Source organism: Polypterus senegalus, unplaced genomic scaffold (assembly GCF_016835505.1).
Source record: "Polypterus senegalus isolate Bchr_013 unplaced genomic scaffold, ASM1683550v1 scaffold_5864, whole genome shotgun sequence".
In the NCBI taxonomy this organism is placed as follows: Eukaryota; Metazoa; Chordata; class Cladistia; order Polypteriformes; family Polypteridae; genus Polypterus; species Polypterus senegalus.
In genome coordinates this window covers 30,490-45,517 of record NW_024382357.1, presented here as the reverse complement: position 1 = coordinate 45,517, position 15,028 = coordinate 30,490, and the positions used below count along the sequence as shown (strand labels likewise).

General features: G+C 37.7%; 1 long non-coding RNA gene across 1 annotated transcript; it reads left to right on the top strand.

Annotated features, from left to right (window-relative positions):
• The first annotated feature begins 7,581 nt into the window (after window positions 1–7,581).
• LOC120521051 lies at window positions 7,582–11,148 on the top strand. Its single transcript, XR_005631974.1, has 3 exons — window positions 7,582–7,654; window positions 7,820–7,879; window positions 11,096–11,148. It is a non-coding gene; the product is annotated as an uncharacterized LOC120521051 (long non-coding RNA).
• The last annotated feature ends 3,880 nt before the right edge of the window (window positions 11,149–15,028 follow it).

Genomic DNA, 15,028 nt, shown 5'->3' with positions numbered 1-15,028 from the left:
GCTGGTCAGACATCATGTGAGGTACTTCTAGATCCAAGGACTATCTAATGAATTGATTCTGTATCAAAAATTCCATCTTAGAAAATTTGCAATTAAATAGGATTACCTGGTTGTGTAATGGGGTAGAAATCAATGTCTTAAAGAAAATGACATTTCTCTGCATTGCTCAGTATAATGGGCTAGAAAGCAACATTTTAAAGAAAAAGCAAATTTCCTGGAAAATTCTGCTACAGGTTATTGTTGATGGCTATCTACATGACATAAATATTTGCCTGTCTTGTAAAAGAGTCACCTGTTTGGAATAATCAGACTTCTTTGATTAGTATCTCCTCCACACACAATACAGGACTGCCTGCTTCCTTTGAAAATTAACGAGTTCTGAGCACATTGGTTTCTAATCAGGTACTTCTTGATAGCTGACATCAATGCTATTGTTGAACTAAAGTAAATGTGTTTACACTATTGTTCCGCAGAGGAATTTGGCACGCACCATTGTTTAACTGACCGTCATGTTGCTATTGAAGCAGTTATATATCTTTTGGTAAATGAGAATAACAGAACAAAACGTATGGTGAGAGATTCTTGACTGTTGCCTGCTTCTATTATGCTTTTGGCACCTTACCGCTGGGGTTGCACCCTGTAGCAACAGTGGGTTGTACTTGGCCCAGGTTCCCTTAGGCCTGAGGCTGGTAACAGTTGCTACCCCATACCTTCATGATCTTTCTTGTGTTCTCACTTATAATGTATTTGTGCTTGTGCGGGTTAGCTCCACACTTCTGGTTCCCTTCTGAAGCCTATTGCACCCGACACCATTGATAATCATGACGAGGAAGAGCCAGTGAATGAGGACACTCGCACAAAGCAAAAGTAAGGTGCAAAGTGAACAGTACTTTTATTAGAAGCAGTCACACAGTGTACAAAGTGCAGTGCTCACAAAATTAAATAAATATATAAATAATCCATAAAAAGTTAGTGATGGTGGAGAGTAAATTTATTCAAAATAAATGTACATAAAAACGTGGTTAAAAACACAGGCAGGAAATGGTCTTTAAAACAGTGAACCTCAGTGTTCCTTTGAAATGGACTTCTCCTCATCTCATCCCTTTGTGGATCTGTCAGATCAAGGAAAAGTCCACCAGAAAACGCAGAAAACCTTTTACTCCTGGTCCACATCCCCTTTGGCAAGCCTCCGCGCCCACCTCTGCCTTTCCAGGTTCCACCCGGTGAGAGCGCACTTTGTCTTCTCACTGCTGCCGATCCGTTGGTTCCACCTGGTGACAGCACATTCCTGAACATAATGGTCACTCCTGTTACTTGGTTGTTCAGCAGGAGCGACCTCTCAGCCCACTCCTAAGCAGTGGCCACACACCTCCTCACTGGGGCTCCATATCTGTCCATCTGCTTCGCACCTATACCTGCTCCTGTACCTGTACCTGTGCCTGCACTTGCACTAAATACCAGTGCTTTTCCTTCCTCCTTTTTCCCCCTTTTTGATCTTGCACTCCCCTTTAATATGCTGGAGAGCAGTTGCAGGTTCGATCACATGATTGTCACCCTGGGCTGATAATGAGACAATCATACTGCCTGCACATGCCAGTAAGGCAATGATTGGCCGGCTGATAACCTCACAGCAATCCGGAGATGAGCTGTCTTCTCAGACAATCACTCACACCTGCCTCACTCCCCAGTGCAAGTACGTCTATTAATTATGCATTTAAAACTGGAGCAGCACCATGGACCACACGTCACAGTGCTAGAGAGTTTCAATTTCCCCAAAATGTAAACCAGTTTCTCTGTCTGATGCAATACAACGATGCTATGAAATCCAATGATGAAAACAACAGCTTAACATCAGATCACAATGGGCAGAGCACAACCCACCAAAAAATAAATAAATAAAATCCTGTTTTGAAACGGCATAAACATGGAAGTGTGACATGATCTTCAATTCTCAGAAGGAGCAGCAGGTGTTAGATAATAGGTGGATTGATTGGCTCAGGTGTGTTGTGACCCGCCCCCTTGATCTGCAATAAAATGCTTACTATATTTTTAGCCTCAACAGAGGAGCAAGATTTACATGAAACATCCAGTCTAGATAGATAGATAGATAGATAGATAGATACTGTAACACATTACTTCATAGATAGATAGATAGATAGATAGATAGATAGATAGATAGATAGATAGATAGATAGATAGATACTTTATTAATCCCCAAGGGGAAAGCGTCTGTTTTGGTTTCCAAAACCGTTTTAAATTACTTTTCTTTTATACACTAAAACATAATAATTGCTTCTAAGGCTGGTGAATTGTGAAGCTAAATAAAATATAATATTAAGAATACTCATTGTGAACTAACTACATAATGGCTGACAACATTTGGACATACACAATGAACTTGATCGGACTTAGTGAAGATAGAAATTGCAATATCGCAGGACCTGGAGAAGTAGCTTGTGATCAATGTCCTGGAAGAAAGAGGAAAGCCTCTCGGTCCTGCTCTACCTGCCTGACCTCCTACTGTGAGACTCATATCCAGCCCCACTTGGGGGATCCGATTCTGAAGAGACACAGACTGGAGGCACCAATTAGAAACCTTCAGGAGAGAGCCTGCCCGGACCACCATAAACTGCTGACGCTTTTCTGTAGAACTGACCAAAAGTGCATCTGTGAGAAGTGTGGGAATACTAAACACAGGAGGCATGAGCTGGTAGATCTGGAGACTGAAATTACAGAGAAAAAGGTAAGAACAAAATTGTAGGGATGAAAGAGGTAAACTAAAAATCAAATTGAGTGTTTTAGAAGATCAGGATTATTCAATATTTATAATGCAAAGTTGACTGGCTCACTTACTCAACAGAACACTATTTAGCTTAGTTGAAGAGGAAAAATTTGGTTGGATGATACAACTAGAACTATAGGTGCTCTCTAAGAAATTACATTTCAATATATCAGTATTTATGGGTAACCTCCACCAGAATAGAAACACTAAATGTTTCAAAATCTCACAAACGCTTGGGCTGATTTTATACAAATTTGGTGACATTACAGAAAGAATAAAATTAGCTAATGGATTTTTTTTATTTGTCGATATTTTTAAAATATTATTATTTTAAATATAATTTAACATTTATTTTTTACATGCTCCGTGCTAATCTAAAAGTGTGCTTTATGCTAATGAAGGGCAGAGCAGAAGTGATTGACAGGCCATGCGAGTAGCACCACTAGCCAATAGGGTGGACAGTTGATTGAAACCGGGGCCATGCCCTGGACAGGAAAAAAAGAGATGTCCCATAGGAAAGAAAAATCAGAAAAGAGATCTGCTTAATATCTTTTTGGTTTGTCCAAGGGAACAGTGAGATCAGAAAGAAATAAAACAGAGACACGTTCTTTTGTCTCATGCTTCTCAGATTTTTCTCTTGAGACAAAATACCCCGGTGTTCTCACGAGGGTCCCCTCTTGAGTTTCAGCAGAGATCTCAGCACACAATGGGCTCAGATTTTCCAAGTAGTGTCTTGACATTTTTTTTTTACAATTTGAAAGTATTTGCATTGTATGTTCAGTAATATGTGGTGAAATGTATGGACATGAACCACACATCACAGTGCTAGAGAGTTTCGATTTCCCCAAAATTTAAACCAGTTTCCCTGTCTGATGCAATACAACGATGCTATCAAATCCAACAATGAGTGCAATGGGCAGAGCACAAGCCACCAAAAAATAAATACAGTAAATAATTAAATAAAATCCTGTTCTGAAACAGCATAAACATAGAAGTGTGACATGATCTTCAATTCTCAGAAGGCGCAGCAGGTGTTAGATAATAGGTGGATTGATTGCCTCAGGTGTGTTGTGACCCGCCCCCTTGATCTGCATTAAAATGCTTATTATATTTTTAGCCTCAACAGAGCAGCAAAATTTACATTAAACATTCAGTCTAGTCCCTGGCTCTAAAATGAAGTGTCTGTTTTAGTTTCCAAAAGCATTTTAAATTATTTTTCCTTTATACACTAAAACAGAATAATTTCTCCTAAGGCTGGTGAATTGTGAAGCTAAATAAAATATAATATTAAGAATACTCATTGTGAACTAACTGCATAATGACCGACAACATTTGGCCATACACAATGAACCTTTTCGGACTTAGTGAAGATAGAAATTGCAATATCGCAGGACCCGGAGAAGTAGCTTGTGATCAATGTCCTGGAAGAAAGTGGAAAGCCTCTCGGTCCTGCTCTACCTGTCTGGTCTCCTACTGTGAGACTCACCTCCATCCCCACTTGGAGGATCCGATTCTGAAGAGACACAGGCTGGAGGATCCAATCAGTTACCTTCAGGAGAGAGCCTGTCTGAGCCACCATAAACTGCTGACTCTTTTCTGTAGAACTGACCAAAAGTGCATCTGTGAGAAGTGTGGCAATACTGAACACAGGAGGCATGAGCTGGTAGAGCTGGAGATTGAAATTTCAGAGAAACAGGTAATAGTAAAATTGTGTCTTGACATTTTTTTTTTTACAATTTGAAAGTATTTGCATTGTGTGCTCAATAATATGTGATGAAATGTATGGACAGCTGTTTGTAATGATAAAACATTTAACTACGATTACAAAGCTGTAGTCCTTGCTTCTGAACAATGCTAATATTTGCAGTAATTTATACTGCAATGCTCCAATTAAGACACACTCATTCTAGAAAAAAGGCTTACAGTGCGGCAAGTTTACTTTGGGTTTCAAACCCTGAGGTTGTTCATTCAAATCCCACTACTGACACCAGGTGGCCACGAGAAAATCACTTCACCTGCCTGTGCTCTTATTGGAAAAACAAAAGAAATGCAACCAATCATATCTTAAATGTTATAAGTCACTTTGGATAAAGGCATCAGTACAATAATAAGTAAAAAATATGAAGTCTTGAATGAGGTTAAAACAAGACTAGAAAGAGATCTCACAAAATATCATATTCTTTTCATACTGAAATATCAAATTTGACTCATTTTACCTCACTTGTATCACATGTCTCCTTTTTGTCTAGAGAAATTTTAGCAGAAACATCTGTGACAAAGCTGATTCTTAAATGAAACATAAATGAGAATCCCTTTAAAGATAAATGAGCCAAACTTTCAGTGGTACGTTTTTCATATGGATAGTCCAAAGCTTCAACAACTACACCATACTGCCTGCCAATAGTATAAGCCCTTAGTTAACAACAACAACAAAAAAAAAAAAAAAAACAGACCTACAAATATTGTCAGCCTAGGGAAAGTGAGTAAGCGTGAGGAGAATGACATTTCTAATGTGTGAATTACATCAAAACGATCGAGAAAAACTGTAATCGAAAAAAAAAACAAACACTAAACCACATGAACAAATGTGAATAAAATAAGATGACGGAATCATAGTAAGAGGTATTGCAGTAAAATCAAAACACAGGGCAAAGTGGTCCAAGTAGAGGAATCAATCAATCAAATATAAATTGGTAATTGTAGAAAGCACATCGAAATATGAGGATACTGGGGAATGTGCTCAGTTAGGAAAAACAGAGACAAAGAGCTTTGTGACAAACTCTTTATCAGGGTAAGTACTTTAACGTAAACATGTAGAGACAGAAAAATCTCATAAATAGAAGGTAAGTAAACTGAATTAATAAAAATGTTACCTACTGTATATGTTTAACAACTTAATATTTGCTAAAAAGTGTTAATTAGCAAGAGTGGAAGACCTTTCTGATGAACTACATAAACAATAAAAAATAAAGTACACACATACCAATTTTTTCAGTATCTAACAAAATATCATCACCAACAAAAACTGAACATATGTAGCTCATCAAAACCGAACAATGGCGGGAGATACTAAACTTTAGTGCAAGAAATTATTCACAACATGAATGAGAAGAGGTCACTAATTATGTGAGGTAATGTAAATAAATGCATTACAAAATCTGGTGTGTGGAAATTAGCTTACGAAGTAAAGATTGAATCGTTTGATTATCTTGCATCTCCAGATTGATAGGATGTAAGAACACAAGAACACAATGAGAATGAAAAATAAATGAGAAGAGGCGGTATTTAAAGGAAGCATTTTTTTCATTCAGTATATTAACAGTACACTTTTTGTGATATCTATGACCATAATTTTACACCAATATTTGCACTATTATATTGTAATTTGATAAGGTCATCATACATATTTAAGTATACAGGTCTTTCCTTTTTTTTGCTAAAAGCAACATTTTTGTTCATATATGCAGTCATGCATGTACAGTTTTGCTTTTCTTTTAAATGTATTTATTTTTTCTATTTATTTTTTGCTTTATATTTTTCACTCACTACATTGTTTAAATGATAGATAGACTTTCATTTAAGTATAGCAGGCAGGATAAGATAGATAGATAGATAGATAGATAGATAGATAGATAGATAGATAGATAGATAGATAGATAGATAGATAGATAGATAGATAGATAGATACTATATAGTTAGATAGATAGATAGATAGATAGATAGATAGATAGATAGATAGATAGATAGATAGATAGATAGATAGATAGATAGATAGATAGATAGATAGATAGATAGATAGATAAAAATTAATCAGTGAGAAGGAGAGGTAAAAAGTCCATTATTTTCCTATCTTACTTTTGTTATTGCAGTATCACGTGGTAGCCACACAGAGAGAATGCAAGAGGAGAGTTGAGGAGAGAAAAAAGAAGGTGAACAAGATGAAGCAAACTGTGCAACAACTGACGGTGAGAATTACTGTGGTGGTTGATAAAGGAAAAAAAATATGAAACCATTAACATCTGTATGTTAGTACATTGGATGGAGATTGGTCTTTATGGAATTTGGGACAGGCATAATCATATCATTAAAATTTGTAATTAATGACAAATAAAGTTAAAAACAGGATTCCTGAAATTACCTCAGGTAAGTGTCCCTAGTAAATATCCAGCAGGGGACTAAAGGCCAGTTACAGTGACACTGAAGTTTTGGGCCAGGTCACTTTCATCACTTACCTCAGCTTAGCACGATAACGTTTGGACTAAAATTCCATGCAGTCTTTGCTTATCAATTACTCAGTGACCTGTGACTACAGTAAGTGTACTGGCGCCTGGTACAAGGAGAACTTAAGTGAAATTTTAAAGTTATGTTTGTGTAATCAGAGTTCTGCAGGGAACGAAGTTTTGGCATGTGAGGAAATTATCAGATCCCTCATTCATTCTGCTGAAAGGCTAAAGTCAGAGGTGACTGAGTTGATTCATGATCACGAACAGAGGGAAGTGAACAAAGCTAATGAGTCCATAAAGACACTTGAGAAAGAGATGAAGGAACTGGAGCAGAGAGATGCTGAGCTAAGAGTACTTTCAAACACTGACAACCCCATTCAGTTACTCCAGGTAATGTAACTCTTTCAGACAAAAGCTAAAGATCTCAAGGAGAGGAGAACTGTAACAAGCACAAATTTTCCCCATGTTCACCTTCTCTCTCCTTTCCCTGTATAGAAGTTCCCAACTGCCTGTGTCCCTCCAAGAGATTCAGACATGCCCAATGTCAACATCAACATGGAACTTTTTTCTAAGACTCTACAGAAAGATCTCCTAAATCTTAAAAGGAGTCTTCACAAAATCAGCATCTGGAAATTTGTTAAACCTGAAGGTGGGTTAATCAATTCAGCCTGGTTAATTTTCTCATACAAATCTGAACAAATGTGGAGATACAGTAAATTTCACCAGTAAATATAGAGAAGTACTCTAAACTGACTACAACACCCAGAACTCCACTCTCAAAGCTGATGTTGGTGTTTTCTTTTTCTTTACTCAGGTTATGATGATCCTGTTGACATCCTTCACAATATGTGTACAAGAAATTTCTATTTAAAATGTAAGTCATTTCCTTTTGAACCTGAAATAATAAAACAATAATTATTCAGATGAAGTTGACTTATTTGTATACAGGGAGTGGTTACTTTACATGTAATGTAAAAATAATTGGCAAATCGTGTGTGTAGATATTCAGTCTACAAATAGTTAGCTGTTCCAGTGGATCATGTGTGCAAATCATAGGGAAAGTGGACAAGGCTAAAGATTTAAAGGAATACTTCACCCAAAAATAATATTTCTTTATATTTTAGCTAACCAGCGTGGTTTGTAGTGAGGGCTGAGACAAAGTTTCACATAGAATTGAGATTTTGAATTGAAGATCTTCCTCTTCCCTTAATCCACTGGTCAAGAGTCCTGTCTTCAATTCAAAACCTCATTCTTGTGTGAACAGGATTCATGCACAATTCTGATTTTCCCAAAGGATTTATTACATTTTTTTTTCAAGAAATGCTTGCATTTTCCATGCTATGAGAATACAATTGTATGACTTCACATGTGGATCATGCAACATGTGTAACAAAATTTTGACTTTTTTGATACCCTTTGCTATTGTCCAGCACTGACCATCAGAAATGCCTGTTCTATAAGAAAATGTGTTATTTACATGAAAACATGAGGTTAATTTTTTTTCTCAATTGTCACTTCAAACCAAATGGGGTAAAAAAACAATTAAAAACATTTCTACATGTAGTATTTCTTTAAGGTGGTAAAGTTTAATGCATAATGATACTTTTTACCCAGTAAGCCAGTATGAGAGTAAAATATTGTGGATACAAGGCATCCACAAATCTGAGAAGGTCAAAACTACATGAAGGTATTTAATGTTAACAAAAATAATGATTACAAGCCCAAAAAGTGGCCCAATGGAAATAAAATGAAAAAATTCTAAACCCACTATGAGTCTCCAGTACATGACAACTCTCTGTCTATAGCCCTTTTCAAACAGGAATTAGTTTTACACCAGGAGGTGGGCAAAAGTAATTTAGAGTGGAGGACCCTGTGTTTTCTTATGTCTGAGTAAAGATTACTTTACCTTCTATAGAAAGTCTATAAAAAATAACCCCGTTAAACTTGTTCCAGACAAGTCAGCATCTCATTAAAATTCCTTTATTTCATTTGAAATGGTATTTGTCCGGCATTTTAGAGGTTTTTGCAGAAAACACACAAATAAATAAACACAATAAATAGAAGAAGCAGAAAAATGGCCTCATGTACAGTATATAGTGAAAACGTGAAAAATGAAGATGGCAGTACACAGGTAACATGAAGTGGAATTAAACATAAACCAACAGGTGGGTACAGTGCAGAGGAGGTAAGAACAAGTGACAGAGAATTCAGTGACCTTATGGCCTTGGGGAAGACTCTGCTTTCTCCTGTACTGCTCTTTCGCCGCCCTGAGCTGGACTCGGAGTTGCTTCTGCACGCGCTTGAGCTCATGCTGATCACCACCTTTAAAAGCCCTTTTCTTCTGGTTCAAAAGGCCCTTGATGTCACTTGTAATCCATGGCTTGCTGTTAGCATAGCAGCATACTGTTCTTACTGGAATTACAATGTCCATACAGAAGTTGATGTAATCAGTTGTGAGTGAGGTTATGTTAGGATTTACCAGAAGGCAATGTGGTCCAAAACCCACCAAATTATCTACATTTTAAGGTCATTAAGAATTTAAAATAAGAATCACAAAAAGGGTGGAAAAATGGAACAAAAATGGGGTTTACCTCAGCAAACAATTTAAAAAATCACCAAATGGAAAGAGTGCTTGAAAGACAATGCAGGGATCGAAGCAGGAAAATCCAAACGAGAATCAAAAAGAAGGAATTTAAATTAAAAATGACATACCAAAGCTGTCTGTTTCATCTGCAGCTTCTTCTAAACCAACAGGCCCATATGAGATCCTGCTCTTGTAGTGTGGAAGTCTCTTTGCTCTGGAATCTTGGTCCTGACCAAGCTGATTCAAGTGGGTTGCTAGTGGGTTGTATTTTTGTGGCGCACTACTCTGTTCTCAGGCTGCACTACCTCTTACAGGTAACTCATTTTTAACACAACACAGCAGGATTAATAGACTAGTGGGCTTTGTCAGCAGGTTATTTTTCCATATCTCAAGACCTGAAAAGTATTAGAATGGTTTCTGGAACATAAGAGTAGGTAAAGCTTGAAGTATTGCCTCCTGCAAACTGTAAATCTCGTTCCAAATAGCCAACTGTAAGATAAGATAGAATAAGCTGTTTGGAACTGAGATCTTTTCAACCATCCATCCATCCATGTACTGAACCTGCTGAGTCCCATACAGGCAGGGCTGTATATGGCTGTAGACTACCTTAGTAGCGTTGAATGGAAGGCAGAAATTGAACCAGAATGGGATGCCAGTTAATCACAGGGAACACTCCTGCACACTACCACCCTTAGTCTAATTTAGAGTCACCAATCAGTCATAGTACACAAAAAAACCTACACAAGCATGGACTCTTTCATATCATGGTAATTTAGAGACACAGCCAAAGTAAGAAGAAATATCTCACAAACACACGCAGAGAACATGGATATTTCACATAGACAATGTCTAGACCTGGATTCAAATGGAGGTCTCTGAAGTTGTGAGGCAACAGCACTAAACACTTGAAGTCCATGTCTTCAGCTGAGCTACCTCACCAATTCATTGGAGTAAATTTGGAACACCTCAGTATCAATATTGGCCTACTTTGGACTCTTGGTGATTTCCTGCCCTAATAAAATCAGAATGTTTTTTGCATAAATTGGGGAACAAATTGCTTTTAGGAATGTGAACCTGACAATGTAGACTTATTCATTTCAAGTAGCATGGAACTTTGGAATAAAAAGGGTGCAAGAATCAGAACAATGAGCTCTGATACGTAACTGAGTGTTAACATTAAATTTCCTGGATGATAGACCTAAGGTTAAGGTGAGCTAAAAGAATAGCAATGATCTCCAGTACTGCTTCATGGACATTAGCACCAAAAAGTCCTTACTTCAAGGTGGTTTGGACTTGGGTTCAAACAGAATTTGATTTGTGATTGGACAGAGAACCCAGTGAGGAAAAGGAGGGGAACCCTGGGCTGCTGTTCTTTAGTGAAGGTTGATCAGGTAATTCTCTTAAACATTATTTGGTTTTAATCCTACAGTGAATTAAGTGAACGGTCTTACTTGATGAGTAGATACTGATTTGATTTTCTTTCCTTTTCCTTTTTTCTTAATTCAGATTCTTGTCAGCTTACATTCAACCCCAACACATTAAACCGACACCTCCATCTGTCTGAAGGATACAGAAGGGTGACATTTGGAAATAAGATTCAATATCCTGAGCATCCTGACAGATTCAACTACTGGTCCCAAGTGCTGTGCAGAGAAGCTCTGTCCGGGACCCGTTTATACTGGGAAGTGCAGTGGAGTGGAGAGATCGAAATAGGAGTTGTGAAGGAAATCAGCAGGAGGGGAAATGGCAACGATTGTCGTCTGGGAAGAAATGTCAAGTCCTGGTGTTTGAGATGCTCTGCTTCCCGTTACTCTGCGTGGCATGATAACAAGGAGACCCCGCTGACTGCCCCTGGATGTGATAGAGTAGGCGTGTATCTGGATTGTCCCGCTGGCTTGCTCTCGTTTTTTAGTGTTTCAGATACCATCGCTCGCCTATACACATTCAAGGCTTCCTTCTCTGAGCCACTTTATGTGGGGTTTTGGCTTGGATTTGAATCGAGTGTAATGATCTTGAAACAGTGAAACCGTTAACTACCATTTTATTCCCATCATTCCTAGTGTTATCAAGGTTAAATCGATGGAAAAATGAAGGAGCTGATCAGCAGCAGGGTTTCTTATAAAGATGAAGTAAATTTTACATTTATTGATGAATTTGGGTGAAAATAATGCTTTTAAAATAATATAATAATTATCTTGTAATATTTATCTTTGTGTGGGGTGTTGATATAGGAATATAGGATTGTTTAGATAAGATGCAGCTTTAAAGTGAATAAAATATGTAAACAAGAATGTTCAGCTCAAAAGCTCCCATCATCCCTAGTGTCATCAAGGTAAATACAATGGAGAAATGAAGGATTCGATCAGCAGCAGGGTTTCTTATACAGAGAAAGTAAATTTTACATTTATTGATGAATTTGGGTGAAAATAATGCTTTTTAAATTGTGTGGAAATAAGACTTACAATATTTAACTTTTTGTGGGGTGTTAATATGGGAATATGAGATTATTTAGATAACATATATAAAAACAAGAATGTTGACTCATAAGGCTAATATTATAATCATCGTATATGTAACAGGAGTTTCACATGGCTGGGCTTAGCAAGTGCTTCTAGGCAGCATGTTAGTCATCGGGCATATTGCAGCTTAATTTGAGGGCTGACTAGAAATATACAAATACAAAAGCAAACACTTGTATAGTGCCATGACTAGAAATTCTACAAGCAAAATTAACCAGTATGTGCTTCTACAAAGATACAAAATAAGTGATTGGGACCTTTTACTTTAGCAGGACCATAATATTCATATAATCTACATGGCAAAGATTAGAGTAGCTTCACTGACAAATAACAAGACCATCTGCAAGTTATCAGATGTCTGATTTTTAACTTGATGAGACTCTTGCTTTATGTTTATTAGTACTTTTCCAAAAGAAAAACCTTATCGAGGCAATATATAAAAGACATATTTCGAAAGCACTTTCTGTGACATTGTTGCTGAGTTTGCCACTTACAACAGCATCACAACAATAACAAACATCTCAACCGGCTTATGAAGAAAAAAAACTGTGGACTTCGTAACTGCTCAATGTGAACCTCCTGGCATGAAGCTTACTGTGTGTACACTGATTTAAATCTTTCAGCTTGTACGTTTTCATCTATTTAACTGCTAGTTTTGATTATGCCTGGTTTCTTTGCAAATATTGTAGCATAGAGCTTACAGTAAAATAAAGTTGGCTATTGTCTCATTGAATCAAACGTTTGTTTCCTGACCCTACTAATTGCCAAACGATTAGGGTTCATTCTCCTGCCTAATTCTCGTCCTGCAAGGACACAAGTTGATGCTCTTGTGCAGCCATCACAGAGGTGGAAAACTAGGGTGAAGCTGAAGGAAAGGTGAGTGACTAAAAGCTGTAGCCCTAGAAGAGTGTAGGCAAACATTTTTGGGGATCCCAGGGGTGAGTATTGCAGGGTATACAGTGTCAACCTAAAGACACATTTTTCCTTGATTTTTCCCTCTGTTCCACAATTTAAAGTTAAATATCATACAATCAGACATGATTAAAGTGCACATTGTAGACATACATTTAAAGGAATTTGCATAACTTTTGGTCACAATATATATAAATGATAACACAAGTTTTCCATACAGCCCCCCCATTTCATAATGCTTGGGCAGGTGGCAGGTCTATTCAGTACTTTGTCACATACTGTATGCTTTGCTGAGGATCTTCTCTGGTGATGTTCTACCAAGCCTTTAATGCATCCATCTTCAGCTCCTGCGTGTTCCGGGAACTTATCCTCTTAGGTTTTCTCTTCAGCATATGGAAGGCCTGCTCAGATGGATTTAAATTCAACAATATCCCATTTTTTAACTTTGAAAAACTTTGCTGCTGCCTCAGCAGTAGGTTAGGATCATTATCTTTTTGTAGCATGAAGCGCCGTCCAGTGAGTTTGGAGACATTCAAACAGATCAGATGTTTCCCTACACTTCAGAATTCATTGTGCCACTGCCATGGGCAATTCTATCATCAATGAAGATACAGGTGTCAGGACCTGTGGCAGCCACACATGCCCAAGCCATAAAACCCCCACCACCTTGTTTAACAGATGAGGTGGAGTGCTTTGGATCTTGGGAAGTTCCTTTTCGTGTCCACACTTTGCTCTTGCCATCACTCTGACGCAGGTTCATTTTGTCTTGTATGTCTACAAGAACTTTTTCCAAAATTCTGCAGGCTCTTTCAAGTTCTTTTTCACAAACTGTGATCTGGTGATCTTGGTTTTGTGGCTAACAAGTGGCTTGTATCTTGCAGTGTGGCTGTTTCTGGTCTGTTGTACAGGTGTTAGGGGCTTTTTCTTTACCACAGTGAGGATTCTTCTGTCATTAGCAGTGAAGGTCTTCCTTGGCCTACCTATCGCTAAGCGAATACTGAGCTCACCAGCGTGTTCTTTCTTCTTAATAATATTCCAGACAGTTGATTTAGGTCATCCTAAGGTTTTAGCGATGTCTCTAATGGTTTTATTCTTGTTTTTCAGCATTCCTAATGGCTTCTTTGACTTTCATTAGCACGGCTTCTTGTCCTCATGTTGAACAATGGAAACTACTGACTCCAAAGGGTAGATACAAACTTAGGTATGTTATGGAGCAATGATACACACCTGAGGAATCAGAAACACCTGTGATGACAATTGTCCTGAACATTAAGAGGAATGTAGAAAAAGCATTGCGACTGAAATGTAACAAATATCTAAGTCTGCAAAGTACACATTAATCACATGTGAATTGTTTGATTTGTAACAAGGAGTTACAGAGAAGTAAATCAATGTTTGTCCCAAACATTATAGAGGGCATTGTACACGTAACACAAGGGTATTAGGCTATCGTGTTTGTTTAAGAACATTTTTTGTCTATCAATAACAAAAGAACCTAAAAGACTTACATAATGCCATCTATCTATTATAAAAAAAAATCCTGGAAAGGAAAAGCGGGGTGACGAGACGTGATCTTCTCGGAAGACACTTAAAAGACCCACGAGACGCAAACAATAACAAATAAGAGAGAAAAGCCAGCAAAACACTCAGTCGTGTAAAGGCACGTAGCACACACAGATCCTGTGCTCTCAGCACATATAAAGCGTATAAAGACAATACGTTCTAGATGAAACATCAACGACTAAGCAAAGAAGAAAGAGCAGTGCGAAGAAAAGAGACCCAAAAGCGTTGGAGAGGAAAAAAGGCAGATAAGAGATTATGAAAGCAGTGGAATTCGAAAGGCTCAAACAAATGATGGCGGGATACACATGCAGAGAAAGGTAAAGAATATGAAAGCAGTAAAATTCAAAAGTAATGTAGCGTCCCAGCCAGGTTGAAGCCTTTTTTGTTTTAAGTAACTGTTTGGTCCGATTGAGGGAGGGAGGAGTACAGCACGGAAGACTGATAG